Raw genomic sequence first — 16,136 nt, forward strand, 5'->3', positions numbered from 1 at the left:
AGCAGGGCTACAGTAATGGAAATATGCTTTTTATAACAGCTTTTATTCATTGGTCAGGATCTATTTTTTATCATTAGTTGTTACACTTAACCATACGCAGATATCTGGGACTAATCAGAAATTATATTGTTTACTGGATCAGACTGACTACTGCCCATCCTTTATTAAAAGAAACCCACAAGGGTTTCTACTGATTCTCTGGCAAAATGTTGCCTTTTCATTACTTGCTTTCAAAGAATGTCTCTTTTTTTTTGCCCTTCTTTTTCACTATTTAATTTTTAACTAGTTTCTTTTTCATGTGATTAAAAAAACATAATAAATATGACATCAAACAAATAATTCAAAGCTAGCCAAGGATCTGTAATACAGCTTCACATCTCTATTAGAAAGGAATGTATATTTGCTTTTAATAAAGAAAGGCAAACCAATCCATTATGAACTGAGACCCTATTTAAGCCTCTGCTTTCTTCTTTTTTCCCCAGACACCATTTGAACAATTAGAGTGGTTTATGCTTCTGTGTATGCCAGTGGATATTAAATATGCAAACTGATAAAAAAATAAAACTACCACCATTACCATGTTCACAGCCTCCATTCACTTGCAAATCAATTTATCTGCCTACAGCTCTGTCCCAGTCTTTAAATAACCCTCCGAAGCAGACTGCTCCACCTCCAGCCAAATAATGCAGAGCAAACCCACTTTGTTAAGTATCGACAGCTATGGTGTTATCTTCTTACCCTGCCACAGAAAAGGGGTAAGATAACCAAAGTGGTATCAGGACGACAGCTCTTCTCCTTGCTTCTACAACTTACTGCTTTAAGCAGCTTGAACACTCTCTGATGGCTTTCATTAATCACAAAACAGAGGTGTGCAGCCAAATCCTGCTTCCCAGCACACTTAGTATGATTATCCTCAGTCTCATTTTTCTTCCTGTGGTCTGCATATGATTCACATGAAATATACAGAATAAACAGGGTCTCTTAATATGTATATAAGGACCCCCTAACCATTCACTGCAAAACTGCCTTTGGAACATTGCTGCAGTCTGTAGCTTTAGTCAAAGAAAACCAGTGTCATCTATCAAAAGTAACTAAAAAGCACTCGTCTTTATCCCTGCATCCTGCACCAGAAATAAAATGGGAGGAAAAGAGAAAAAGAAAGAAGATATAAAAACCTGCCCAACCAGTATTTCCAAACATGGCTATTTAGCTTTTGGCTCTGAATCTGCAAATCTAATTTCAAAGATGCGAAAGTGGGCTGCGTGTTACAGCTGTTGAGCTCGCACAAGTCTCAGTGCAGTCAATGGGAATCAGTATCTTTGAAAATCAGGGCGCTGAATAATGGGCTTTATTTTTAAATGTCCATTTGTATCATGCATGGGTCTTTCACTTGTCAGGTGCCTGTAATAAACTATATGCGATTTCGTAAGTACCCCTTGCTTCAATTAAGCCAGCCCAGTAAAAAAAGCAGGAAAAAAGGTCCCAGAGCACAGTGTTGCTCTTTCACCAGTAACAGTAGTCTGTCAATGCATTAAAAATGCTGTTACTGTAAAAACCAAGCAACCTGAAAAAACAACCTGGGTCTTAAGGGAGCACGAGGAAGTTATTTTAAGCATCGTCACAAAAACATGGTTTCAGATACAAATTATCTCTGTGAATTTATCAGCATGGTCTGGTCCCACTAAGGCTCCGAATAAATGCAAATACTGCCACAGTGGATGGCAGCACCGGAGAAAATATTTCCTAAACAATTTCTTACACTTATGCAGGGAAAAAAAAAAAAAAAAATCTACTTCATTTCAAATTCACAGAACATCCAAACATGCTAAAAAACATTCACTCTGATATTTATAGCCTCTATGGGATATATTGCAATTTTATACTAGTGGATTTTTAATACCATAGTTGTTAGAGCTAGAACAAACTGGCCTTCCAGAAATCAAAACCAGTGTCAAACTAAAATGATGTTCCTTTAAAAAGGTCAGCAAATTTACAGAAGAAAACAGCTCGTCCAGATTGTGTCACCTACACCAGCCAAAACACACCACTTTAATCAAGCTCTGTTTTGTTTTATTTAAACAATTATTTTAATGTAATTGCTCGGAAACCATATGCATCCTTAAAATGATTCGAGATTATATCCTTTCTCCTGATTCCAAGGTAACTTTCTGGCTTTAATTATAAGTCAATTAATATTAAGTAATTTGGCTGATTAATTTTAATTAAACCTGTTGAAAATTGATTTTCCTTCAGCGAGTAGAGCTGAGGCTCTAGTGCGATCGTCAGGAATTGGAACGGGGAAAGGAAGGAAGCGGGGGGGGGGGAGAAAGCCCGGTAGTTAGCACCCAAGGAGAACATCTCTGGAGAAGAAACATATATTAATAAATAAATCGATCCCCGTCAGGCCCGGCAGCCGGGGAGGGGACCGGCGCTGCGCGGGGGCTCGGCAGCGGGACCCGGGCCGAGGCGACGCTTCCCGGGGCGGGGGGAGGGCCGCAGGAAAAGTTCGCTCTCTCGGGCGGCGGCGGGGGCAGGAGCTGGCGGGCGGGCCGCGCCTGCGGCAGGTGCGGGCTGGGCCGGTGCGGGCGGGGTGCGGGCGGGTGCGTGTGTGTAAATCTCCCTGCAAACACCCCCCCGCCCCGCCACGGCTCCTGCCTCCGCACAGCTCCCCCGGGGCACCGCTCGCCACCGCAGCCCTGCACCCCAGCCCCGCTGCAGCAGCTAAATGCCGTCTCCCTGCACACGCACACACGGCTCGTAAACCGACAAAGCCCCCGGCTCGGCCCCGCAGCCGCCCTGCCTGGAGCCGGGGGTGCCGAGCCTGGCGCGGCCGCCCCTCCAGCCCAGCCCGACCCGGGCTCGCCCCTCAAGCCGAGAGCATCAAAGTATTTACCAGTTCGCGGCCGCTTTTCTGCAGTCACAGCTGAAACTGTAATTCAGTGGATTTGCCTCCTCCGGCTCTCGCCCAGCTGCTGTGGGCTGGAGATTTCTCAATGGTGCCTCGGACACTTCCGAATTATATCGATTTTTAGGTAATTTTCTCCCCTTTCCTCGGATCGGGGCGAGGGGAGGGGTGGGCTGGAAATCCCCATCCGGAATTCAGCCTTATCCGTGCCGAGCCACCTCCATTTAAATCCGACCATCAGGCAAGCAATAGAAATGATCAAACGCTACTTCTCTCCGTCTGCAAGCAGATAATCCCACTAATCCAATAGATCTCCCCCGAGCCAAAATTGCCCTCCAGACGAGTCCCTTTCGCTTGATGTCCGGCGGGTGATCGCAACGGTGCCCCGAGGGGTGCGTGTGTGTATGTACGGAGGGTGTGTGTGTGTGTGTGCGTGCGTGTCTGTGTTAATCTTTTTTGGCTCCTGGATGCGCGGCTCGCTAAAACCGCCGAGAACCCTGCTTTTCCCCCTATTACACGTTTCCACTCCAAATTGCTGCTGGATGAAAAATGGTACAAAGATACCCCCAGCGGCGGCGCGGCGAATGGCGCGGGTAGCCCCGACCCCTCTCCGCACCGCCCCAGCCCCTCTCGCGGCCCCGCTCCGCACCGCCTCGGCGCTGCTCTCAGCCCCGCTCTCGAACCGCACTGCCCCTACCTCCGGGAGACCCTCGTGGAGCCATACACGGAGGCGCCACGGCAGGAAAGCGGGGTGCCTCTCCTGTGGCTACATGCAGCCGCATGAAGCACATGCACCCTTGTGTAGATAGGAGGGATAAAGTGGTGTCAGCGTGGGATAAAAACCGCTGTGTACACCTGCGTGCGTGCAGGCTGTTGCTTCTTGCTAAATTATACCTGTGTGCAAGACTCAGATATTTCTCATGGGTATAATTCTGCAGTAAACCATGATCTTACTTACTTAGACCATCACTATCTGCACGTAAGATCTGTGCACATAAGATCTGACTTTTTTTCCCTGGCTGTTTCTTGAAATCTTTTAATTATTTTTCATTGCCTATTGTCTTTTGAGAAAAAAAAAAAAAAAAAATATTCTCTGATCCAGGCCTTCATGCTTTCTAGGGTCACAGTGGAGAATTAAAGGTGGCAACTCAGGGTATGTGGGGAGGAAGGAAGGCCAGATCAGAAGGGAAAGAAAAATAGTCCAAAATCTGAAAAGTCTGTTCATTTTTTAAACAGCCACAAACACACACTGAAAGATTATAAGCATCCCGAGTTAAGCCTCTTGTAGAGAGCTCATTAACATCTCCTGTTACTTTAGAGAGACTTCCCTTCACATTGTGTTAAAAAAAAAAAAAAAAATCTGTATTTTGTTGCATTAACATCCAATATTTTAAAATATTGACACTAATCAAGCACAGCACACCCATTCATGTCTCCAAGCATACAGCCCCAGGCAAGGTCTGAAGGTGCTCAATAATTTGATAAGCTTTTACACCCCTCACCTGAGAGCAGGTCCCAGTGGAGCCAAGGCCAGCCCCAGCCTTGCTGGGCTATTTCCGTCTCTACATCCCACTGAGGATCTATATCTAAATGTCCATGGCAGGAATGACAGGACACAGTAGCAGTTTATCCTGTGACATTTCTGTGTACTGGAATAATTGCGTCCTGTGCACATTTTTCATTTGGTAAGTATCAATAATTATTGTAGTCCATGATTAATTTCCAAAGGCCAGCATCCTTCAGTACTCTGAAATTTAACTCTTTCACTGTCACTGAAAGCATGTGGTTCTCAGATGTGGGAGGAAAAGGCAGAACATACTCTTTGCTGACAGAGTAATGCTATGCATGTTGTTATATTACTCTCAAGGGAACACTATGGGGGGAAAAAAAGGTTTCAAAACTAGAAAAAAAAATGTGCATATCAATATCAATCACTTGCCACCAGTCACAGATCAACCAACAGCCTAAAAACTATCACCAAAGAGGGCAATACCAGGTGAGCTATTCCACCATTCTTTATCCACATAAAACCTTGGAGTAATTTTATCTCTGGGTTGTTTTCTCACTGAAAAGAAAGAAATACTGGTGACATAAAATAACTGCACCCTTACTGTCACTTGATGACACATTGGAATCAAGGTGTGGAAAGTTTTCTTCTCACTCCAAGAAGGAATTCCTCAAGCCATTAGGTGAACACCTCATGTATCATTTAAGCATATAATTCCCTACTGATTATGTGAAAAAATCTACCCATTTATCTCTTTACCATATTGGGGGGGGAGGGTGGGGGGAGGGGAGCTGAAGCTGATAATTTCCATCCAATTTGCTACAATCTCACCTTTGGCCATGAAGCTTCCACCCGGTTCTAACCCATCTTTGGTTGTCTAGAAATGGCACATAGTTGTTTGAGCACATTGTTTTGCTTTAAACCCCTCTTACAGCAGTGATATGTGGTAACAGGTCATACCTAGCATCACACTTGCTGTGGCCTGCCCCCAGTGTTGGGGTCCCTTTCCAGAACTTCCCCACTATCTTTCATTCTACTCCCCACCTCCATGCTTCCACATTTCTAATTACTTCTTCCTTCCAGGGACCTTGGTAGCACAATAGCTCTCCTCTTATCTAAAATATTGATGGGGAAAGAAGAGTCCTGGCTTTTGGGGAGAAACAAGATTTGTCTTCAGCCCTGAAAGTTGTGGAGGTCTAGAAAGTGATACAGGTTTTTGGGAGAACAAAGTACAAGACTAGTCTCTCTATACTGGGAAGTGATAGTAATAGCTGTGCCTGAACAATAAATTTGATAATAACACCACCTAAGGCCTTATACTACTGTATTACTAGTGTAGTTTCTAATGATGATTCAGTCTACATCAAGTATGTCCCTGCTTTAAAGACTTAAGTGGCCTATACACACATTTATGTATACGTACATATACGTATAAAGAGTGTTTGGACTCATTTGAAAGAAGGGGAGAAAAGCTCATTGTTGATTAGAACTTTGCTAAATATGTTTTAATATGCTGCATGTCAAGAAATTACACCTTTATTAAAATCTAAGGAATGCAAAACTGCGTTAAAGGATAGCATTAGTTAATATTTCATCCAGCTGAGTCTTGAACAGGGATATGTTATCTGTGTTTATTAAAATAATGGACAGAAATAGAAATTTCCATATACTGTAAATCCACAGAAATCTCAAAGTCCAGCATTCTGCAACATTCTAAAATTTATCTCTACTCCATTTTCTCTGTTTTAAGAACATGAAGCCCTTCAGACAACCCTCACCTAAGCACCTGACTTCTTTAAAGAGCAAAACATACAATCAAATGCTAAAAGAAAGCTACCAACTAGCAATCAAGCTAAAACACCTATCTGACGTATCTAAAGTATGCACCTGAAACATTAACAGTAAGAAAGCTTTTTCACGTGACACAAGATTCATGAGTTATTGAAAGATATAACTTAGGATAGCAATATGTTTTACTTTCAAGTATAGATTTTATCAGACTGTAGTTCTCAAGAAAAAACATTAACCTTTCTAATAGGTAGAAAAGGTGGAATTGTTTACACATCTAAGATTCTAAATATCCATTAATTTCTTGTCTCAAGATAGCTCATTAAATTGCTTCTTGCAAGTAACTTCATTAAATATTTTCTTTGATTTCATGAAACTTAAGATTACTCACCTCTGTCCATTTATATTCTTTAGATTGCCCCAACTGCCAAAGCTTTAATGAAATTATAACACCTGTCTGTAAGCTGCTTTAGTTAGCTGTAACTGCTGAGTTATTGCCAATCATTTGGTTTAACCTTGCCAAGAAGAGAGTCCCTTAAAGAGGCCATCCCTCTTCACAGCGTAGCCATTAAAGCTCTACACAAAGACACAGGGGCCTTACAGTTCCTCAGTCACCTAAAACACCCATCATTACTTGCTTATCACTTTCTTTCTTCAGTATTGTTCTTTTATAGCAACACAACCACATTTTGAAAAAATATGATACTTTGCTTGTATGGCAAAGAACTCACCCAGGAATGGTCAGACTTTCCTATATCGAGTCAAGAAAATCAGATGCACATAGTCTAAAGGTTCCATCTTTAACTGTACTCTCATCCACAGAAGTCCTCAAGCCTTTATCCACACCCCATGTGTCCCTACTGCCACCTCCTCTACGACGCCTGGCATCGGGACAGGACCAGTCCTTTTCTTCCTCCTGGCCTGTGATGAGAATCATACCTTTTGTCATATGCTAGGATTTGTATTCTGACATCATACAGGCTGTCCCTCAGTGACACTCGCTTTTTATCATTAGCACATTGTACTGGAATATTTAATTGGGTATGTTGCATCTCTGCACTGTAGATTTATTTTGCATTTTCATTTAATTAACAGCCATGACCAATGGTCTGATAGATGGCAAATCATTCTGTGAAGTGGAATCCTACTGGATTAAAAGCTCTGCTGGAAGGTTTCAAACACCCATTCAACCTGAACTTCTCAAAGGTGTTTTCTTTGAAGTACCGTGTTTCCAAAACACAGCACTCAAGGAAATGGGAAGAAGCAGCAAACAGGATCCAAGGATCACTCAAAACCTGATCCTACAGATTAGCCCCTCTTTAAATGTTGCCCCATGTTTGCTACATGCTCAAGTATGCACAGTCTGCCCGTGGTCACTGTGAGATTCAGAATTGCAGGTTCTTTTGGGTGCTGTTAAAGAATTGATATTGATAAAGCCATTGCTAGTGTTCTTACTGGAATTTAATCAGTAGATTATAACTAATCACAACACTGAGCTTGCCAGTGAACTCTGAATTAATAATAATTTAATTAATAATAATAATAAAATCAATTTTTTTATGTGGCTGTGAATACTTTTAGGTCAGAAAAGTTTTATAGCTTTGTTCATTCCCAAAATTTCAGTTGTTCTTTGAAGTTACAGTCTAACAGTACCTTGGTTTGCAGTGACTAAATACAGGAAAGTATGGGGCTAGACTTTTATTTATTTATTCTAATTATGAAAAGCATTTCTGCAAAGAGTTTGCTGTTTACATTATGTGAAAACCAGTCTATTTCAAGGGGTTTTAATTAAATTAGTTTAAACCTATAGTTGAAAGAGTACATACTGTATGTTGCTTCTGACTCACTAAATTTTAAACCACGCTGGAACATTCCCTGTGGAAGCTGGTGCTCTAGTTTTACATGCAGTTTACATTCTTTTAGACCTAGTAAACAAATGAGAGAGAACTATGGGCCAACTTTATCTCTGATATAATAAAATGGAAGTTAGAGGAACCTCGTTTGAGAATTTTGTTTCCTAATACCTAACTTCATCAGAAAAAATAACATGTAGCCTGGATTATTAGCATTTGCAAATAAAAACAGTAAATTGTTTTCCACATGCATTTACTGAGGAATGTCTTTACTTTTTCACCAGTCAGTTTTCATAAGCAAGGAAAGTTTCAACTCCTGTGAATTAGGACTTGCTGAAACCTTGACACTCTTTCAATGCCGATAAAGTGGTTTAGATACTTATTTTAATCAGTCAGTAATAAGATGATTGTGAAATCCATCATGATTTTACTACCAGCTCCTCTTGGCCTTTGTTTGCCTCCAGTTACAACTGCACTGATAACTTGATGACCAATATAATTAGCCTGGCTGTTGTTATGGCCACTTTCCAAAAGAGCCAAAGATGTTGCTTAAAATGTCTTTCCAGGTGCACCAAATAACATGATCTGTAAATTAAAACTCATACAGTCCCATTTAATTCCTGGCAATGGAAAACACTTAAAAAGCAGTAGATCACTTTCCAACCTGGATTTTGTGAGCTGCGTTTGGAAGAGGTGTAGCCTTGGGTTTGGGTACTGAGCTGGGAGTCCAGGGCATATCCTGTTCTGGCTTTGCCAGTGACTGCATGGCATACTATTTTATCCTTCCTGGTTTTAACTCTATCTAATCCATTTTTATTTTTCTATCACAAGGCTAGAGACCATCTTCCCATACAAAGGAGAAGGATGAGGAAGGAGGTTAGGGATTCCCAAGCAGGGGAGGAGAGGAAGGTCAAGAGGCAGTGCTGGATCAGCCAGCAGAGCCGGGCTTTGCAGAGCAGCCAGCTCTGGCACTGCCCAGGCGCTGCCTTCTCTGCCAGCCCCAGCTGTTTGGCACCAGCAGGCACAGTTGTTTGCAGGTGCAGCTATGGGGCATTGATAAACCTCTGAAAGAGGAGAGAGTCGTGTAGGACAAACTGCTTCTGTAGAGGAGTCAATACAATGTGTTTATGAAATTCTGCTATAATAAGCATTAGAAAATAATGAACCAACAGAAAAACACTTTATAAAAGAAATGACCCTGTATTCTGCAGGCGTAAATCAGCCTAACAGTGATGGGAAATCTAGGAGATAGTATCAATATAAAAATACCATTATACAAACAGTAATATATTTGCCTGCTTCTCTTAGTAGGGTTTAAAGCTTGTGATGTCTGCTAATCTGATTCACTGCACAATGACAAATGACACAGAACTGACATGTACAGGCAAGAACATACAGGAAAAGCAGAGAGTACAGAAATGGCCAAGAATTTCCAAAGCACAAGACATGTAAAGAGGTCCTAAACTGAGGGAACCTGAGGCAACTGCAGGGGGAGGAGGGAGGAGGGACATTAATCCTTTCAAAAATACAGTAACTTTTAAAAAGTAAACTGAAAGCAGATCAAACCACTTGTGATTTCTGAAAATCTCACCATAGCATAACTAAGCCATTATTTATAGCCCATTAACATTAGTCCTGTAAACTGTTATTATTCTAGTCATTTAATAGCAGAGTAGCAACAGCTAAATTTTTCATTCTCCCTGTGCGATGGGTGCATGTTAGATCACGTGCCTTTGTGTCTCTGCTTGCACATAGACACATGATAGTACAAGACCTGAAGTAGCTAGCTGTCAAGTCCCACTGAAAAAGTGGAGACACAAACAGCACCTCTCTTTTATGCAAAATATTTGCTGATATCTCTGTTTGCTATGATAGGAAAAATACAACATAAGAAAGCCTTAGCTGACACCCTTGTAGGCAGACAGGGGAGAAAAAGAACAAAAATGAAAGTTAATTTCTTTCTGGCAATAAACTGCAGCATTCTCAAAGCACATTATTTAATTGATGTCGTAACCCAGGAGAATATATTATCCTCTATATACTATGGTCATGTTACAGAACACACTCTACATGGACTTTGAAATCTCAGTTGCTCTTTATACAAGATCTGCTAGAACCATCTGAAAGCTAAATCTATACAAATACTTTGTAATACCTATCTGGGGCTAAACTGAATCCCACACCCAGAAAGACATGACCATGAATTTTAATTTTCACATTTCTAGAAGGTCTTGGTTGCAGAATACTGTTTTTTTCCACACGTGGCATTTGCAGAACTTAATGAACAATCTCTCTAGCATTCAGAATAAGCACAATGAAGCTTAATCTCTTTCTGTGTGGCAAACTTTTTCATTCCCTTGCCATAGAAAGTGAGCACAGTGGTTCTCAACAAATCATTTCTGTAGCAAGAGGAAAGAATTCATTGTTTTCTATTTCTCAGACCTTTCACTTTCTTTCATATTCCAGACAAATAGGACACCCAAATTTCCTATTACTTTTAATAATGATGCTATAAAATGTTTGCTGGCAAATACTATTATTCGAGGCTGAGAATATTATTCTTATAGCTGAGAAAAAAATCAAACCCATCTGTGGTCTGTCCATCAGCCAGTAGAGGGTGCAGCCAGTGTGGCTGCATTTTCCACACGCCTGAGCTGCCAACCGCTGCTTCTCTCGCCTCTTTCCAGGATGGGCAAATATAATAAGGCATCTAATATGATGTTATGAGTGCAGTTCAATACTAAACTGTACTAATTGCATGGCATCTGTTTTTCTCTGCTTCTCATTTTATTTATTTACAACTGATTTCAGTGTTTTTAGTGATGCAGGGCTTGTGTTGTACACATGCAATTCAGAGACTGCAAGAAAAGCTTGCAAGCTCACATATCTTGTCATTGCAAACATAACAGACATGTCTGTAACAGTTTTTCATAATCACTGTGTTTAAAAAGGTACATTTCCTAGGAAAAGTTTATTTCTATTATATTTTCAGGCCTTTATTCAGGCTTCAGTCAAACAAACTTCCATTGAAATAAACCGCAAATATTACCCTAATGCTGGAAATACTGGCTTTTCAAGATGATGTAAATTAGAGAGGAGCTAAGAGGCATTTGCTTGCAAAGGGGGTGTTGCAGTGGCCCCGTTATATTATCACAATGTGGTATTTGCCTTCTTCCACAACCACCTGTGGGTTAAACAGTCCTGGGTGATGGGCACTGCTGCTGAGCAGTCAGCTCTACAGCACTTAACAGCCTTTTGTTTTGTAAATATTTTGCAGTGAGGCTGGCACAGATGTGAAAAAGGCTATATCCGTAGAAGCATATAAATACATCTGCTACTGTCCAACATTTCACATCTGTAATTCTACTTGCAGCACCTGGTCTATGCAACTGCCTTGGGGTCTCTCAAGGCCAAAAGGAAACACTGGGCTATAGATGGGATTTAGGCTCTGTGAACCTAAGCCCAGTGTTTCTATAAACCTAAGACTCTGTTAGACTGAGTTCAGCACTTACAGAATAAATGAAAGCACAAAGTTGTGCTTGACAACCCTGAATTGTAGGTGTAAGCAATTATCAAAGAATAAGCACAATGTAATAATTACAAGATACACAGCATGAATGGTTTTGTGATGGGTGCAAATGAACATGTTTACATAAGATGGAGCTAAAATTTGAATCTAAAATGAAGGATATACTTTTCTTTTTGAGGAAGTATTTATTGCTCTAAAGATCAAAATAATAGTGCTTGTCTCATCAGCACATGCTAAATAAATTACAACCTCTTTCAGCATTATCTTTGGTTTGGTTGTAGGTTTTGAAGACCAGACAAGATAAAGCACCCAGCATTAGCAAACCTATCTGACAAGATGACATCTCAGAGTGGTTTGGTAAAATATGATGGTAAATCTTACAGGTCGATAATCTGCCTAGTATGAGTAAAATCAGTGTAGCCCATTCCTTTCCTACAGAGCTATCCGCAGTGGAAACAACTAGCAACAACTCAAATGAAATGTCTCAAATCTCAGTACAGTCCCTGCAGCCACCTAGTTCATCAAAGTATGAAACAAGCTGAGGAGAGCTCATGTTCAATGATGCTCTGAGGGAAAATGACTGGCTGGCATCAGCACTGGAAGTAGGATGTGTCTGACTGATGATGCAGGATTAGTTTTTGAAAATAGTGGGTAAATTGTATAATTTGAACCAATCATGGAATATAACGTGCAACACAACATTCTTCTACCCTGCAGTCACCCTTCTGGGAAATCTGGAGTGTTGGTGAGTACATTTATCAAGAAAATAATGACCCCAAACAGACTCCTTGAAGCCTAAGGTGTTTTTTTAATAAGAGGACTCTAGGGAACTAATTAGGAGGAAATAGCTCCTCAATGTCCTGAATGAACTCCCACTGAGAAAATAAACAATTTAATGACTCATGCAACTACAGACATCCAAAGATAGTCATCTTTATGACATGAGTTTTTGCAAATATGGAACATTGAACGGCATGAAGAGGCAACATTTGATAACAAAAAAAAAAAAAGACTTTCAATTCAAGTGCAGTTTCAGGGATCCACACTTGTGATTGATTATTCCATTTTTTATCTTTGAATTAGAAAAACTGATTAAGATATACCAGTTTACAGTACTGTATAGTATTCAACAGTAAGGTAAAAAAGATGAGGTTACTGTCTACCTATTTTTACAGCCTTTAACCAATTTCCTTGCTATGTTATGTTTCATTCATTCTTTGGATAACAGGAGGTACAGTAGTTTTGGGTGTGGACGTTTGCTGGCTTTAAGACAACCAATGTCCATGAACCAGCTTTGAAAACACTCCGTTTTGCAAATGTTGAATCTTTTGGAGCTTCTCCATAGAACTGAAGGCCAAATATTTTGATCAACAAAGGAATAAAGTCCTGACAACAGAAGAGACAGAGCAGGTATTCAAAAGGTACAGACACTCAGGAGTAACAGAGTATCAGAGGGAGGTATGACAAGTAAGGGCAGCATGTTAATATTTAGACTATTGACAGAAATGCCCTGTCAGTGAGATATGTGGAATTATCCTAAGGGAAGTAACTAAAGGTTTTTGCTGACAACCACCACTTTTCAGTATTTCAAGTTGGCAGCTCTGTATCTATACCAGACATTCTTATCAGCCCTTTTATGATAAACACAAGTAAAAAAAAGTATATAATCAATAGCAATTATAGATCTATATGAAATAGCTCTGTGATGTGAGAAGCTGAAATGCTTGATCAGGATGGAAGAAGTGTGCAGGATTCAAGCCCCCTAGAAACATCCTGATTATGTATTTATGACTCATCCTAAGGCCTTATATGAACAGCTCAGAAACACCCTGAATTATTTGGAACCAGCCTTAAGAAAGTACTGCTGAAGAAAACTTAGCTACTGTGGCAGGATACAAAGCTAAATCACTTATTGATTTCAGTGTTGAATATCTACAGTTAGAGTCCTATTTTATTAGGATTCTGAGGATATTTCTTATGGCCCGCAGAGAGGGGAAAAAAAGAAAAGTTCTGAGATAGTAATAAAGGTGGAACATGGTGGTGCCATATTAAGGAATATGTACATTAACTCATGTACAGTATACTTTCTTAATGGTTCAGTTCCTTCATGCTTGTAACATGCTCTCTTTAAAAAGGCTAGCCAAGACAAATTGTCTTCCAAGTAAAAAAGGCAATTCCTTAACATAATTTGATAATTAGCATTTCCTAGAGAAATATATTAAATTCCAGTTGCTCAATTCCCCTCCATTCCATCTACATAGTCCTCTTTTTTTCCTACTGCTGATGTCCCAACACATTTTCTTTATGTCTAAACTAGTCAGTCTGCCAGAAGTGGTAGGCAGGACCTATTCTATACTTCACATTTTACACTTTCTGTAGCTTGTAAAAGAAGCATCCAAAGAGTTTCATGCTGGACATCTCTATCCTTGACACTTTATCAATTGCTGTCCTCACTTTTATATAACTATGATTAAAATGTGACATGAACATCATTTTCATGGAATCTTCTCAGAGCCCCATGGTCTACACAGTTAAGACTCACAATTTAAAGTCCATATTCCTACTTCTGCATCCGGTACTTCATGCCTTTATTTTGAAAAACTCTGTGTAACTCAAATGCACACAAATATGGATTTGCTCATTAGCAATGCTCCTTCTGTAACTACTGTTAGAGCACCTTAGGGAATGAAATACTAAATTCTAAGCATTTGGGAGGGACACATTCTTAGTTGTGTTGTCTGAATTTTCTGAAAACAGTCAGTTGATACATGGTGGCCAACCTGTTAAATAAATACTGTAAATGCAAGAATGGAGGGATGGCTCCTATGACTGGAGTGTTGGAATGGAAGGTTACAGGCTTTTTAGAAAAGACAGGCCCGGCAGGCGGGGAGGGGGAGTTGCCCTTTATGTTAGGGATAGGCTGGAGAGTATGGAACTCTGTCTGGGGACAGGTGAGCAGTCCACAGAGAGTTTGTGTGTCAGGGTTAAAGGGAAAACAGCAATGGGAGACATTACTGTGGGGATCTATTACAGACCGCCTGATCAAGGAGATGCGGATGAAGTGCTCTACAGACAGATAGGAAAAGCCTCACACTCACAGGCCCTTGTTCTCATGGGTGACTTCAACCACCCTGACATCTGTTGGAAGGACGGTATGGCCTGGCACAAGCAATCCAGGAGGTTCCTCGATTGTGTGGAAGACAACTTCCTTCTGCAAGTAATAAAGGAGGCCACAAGGAGAGGTGCCATGCTTGACCTCGTGCTCACCAACAGGGAAGGGCTCGTTGGAAGTGTGATGCTCCAGGGCAGCCTGGGATGCAGCGATCACGAGATGGTCGAATTCGAGATCCTCAGGAGAGTGAGAAGAGCGTGCAGCAAGCTCACTGCTCTGGACTTCAAAAGAGCAGACTTTGGCCTCTTCAGGAACCTGCTTAGTAAGATTCCATGGGATACAGCCCTAGAGGGCAGAGGGGCCCAAGACTGTTGGTCGATACTCAAGGATCACTTGCTCCAAGCTCAGGAGTGTTGCATCCCAACTAGAAGAAAGTGCAGCAGGAGGGCCAGGAGACCTCCTTGGATGGATAAGGAGCTCCTGAGGAAAATTCAATTGAAAAAAGAGGCTTATAAAGAGTGGAAGCAAGGACAGGCAGCCTGGGAAGAGTACAGGGATGTTGTACGGGAAGCTAGGGACCAGGTTAGGAAAGCTAAGGCCCAGTTAGAATTAAACTTGGCTAGGGGTATTAAGGATAACAGGAAGGGATTCTACAGGTACATAGCAAATAAAAAACAGACTAGGGAGAATGTAGGCCCCCTCAGGAATCTCTCAGGAGAACTGGCTACCCAGGATTTGGAGAAGGCTGAGGTTCTGAATGACTTCTTTGCCTCCGTCTTCACTGGCAAAGGCTCTGACCACACCACCTAAGTCTTGGAAGGCAGACACAGGGACTGTGAGAATGAAGACCTTGTGCCCACTGTAGGAGAGGATCAGGTTCGAGACCACCTTAAGAACTGTTCAGCCTGGAGAAGAGAAGGCTGGTCTTGAACACTGCCAGGGATGGAGCATTCACAGCCTCCCTGGGCAACCTATTCCAGTGCCTCACCACCCTAACAGGAAAGAATTTCCCCCTTATATCCAATCTAAACTTCCCTGTTTAAGTTTTAAACTGTTACCCCTTGTCCTGTCACTACAGTCCCTAATGAAGAGTCCCTCCCCAGCATCCCTATAGGCTCCCTTCAGACACTGGAAGGCTGCTATGAGGTCTCCACGCAGCCTTCTCTTCTCCAGGCTCAACAGCCCCAGCTTTCTCAGCCTGTCTTCATACGGGAGGTGCTCCAGTCCCCTGATCATCCTCGTGGCCCTTCTCTGGACTTGTTCCAACAGTTCCATGTGCTTTTTATGTTGAGGACACCAGAACTGCACACAATACTCCAGGTGAGGTTTGAAAAAAATAAAATCCCTAAGACTTTAATGCATTAAAGGAACAAACTTACTAAGTGGAACACTGGACACAGAAAATGAGCAAAAATCTTATACATATATTCTAGGTTATGTTT

The 16,136-nt window shown here is 41.4% G+C and overlaps 1 protein-coding gene across 8 annotated transcripts in view; it reads right to left on the bottom strand.

Annotated features, from left to right (window-relative positions):
• NLGN1 (neuroligin 1) overlaps window positions 1-16,136 on the bottom strand; it is a 475,678-nt gene that overhangs the window by 342,256 nt on the left and 117,286 nt on the right. For 4 of the 8 annotated variants that reach the window (XM_057411587.1, XM_057411585.1, XM_057411584.1 and 1 more), the window contains exon 1: window positions 2,894-3,473. The exons of 2 other annotated variants lie outside the window; for them this stretch is intronic. The gene's annotated coding sequence lies outside the window, so the exon portion shown is untranslated. Of the gene's footprint in view, window positions 1-2,893; window positions 3,475-16,136 lie in introns of those variants that run through there. 2 more of the 8 variants (XM_057411583.1, XM_057411586.1) reach the window with 2 other exon arrangements.

Source organism: Pezoporus wallicus, unplaced genomic scaffold (genome assembly GCF_028554395.1).
Source record: "Pezoporus wallicus isolate ANWC-B61680 ecotype Strahan unplaced genomic scaffold, APGP_CSIRO_Pwel_v1 contig_6899, whole genome shotgun sequence".
NCBI classification, from domain to species: domain Eukaryota; kingdom Metazoa; phylum Chordata; class Aves; order Psittaciformes; family Psittacidae; genus Pezoporus; species Pezoporus wallicus.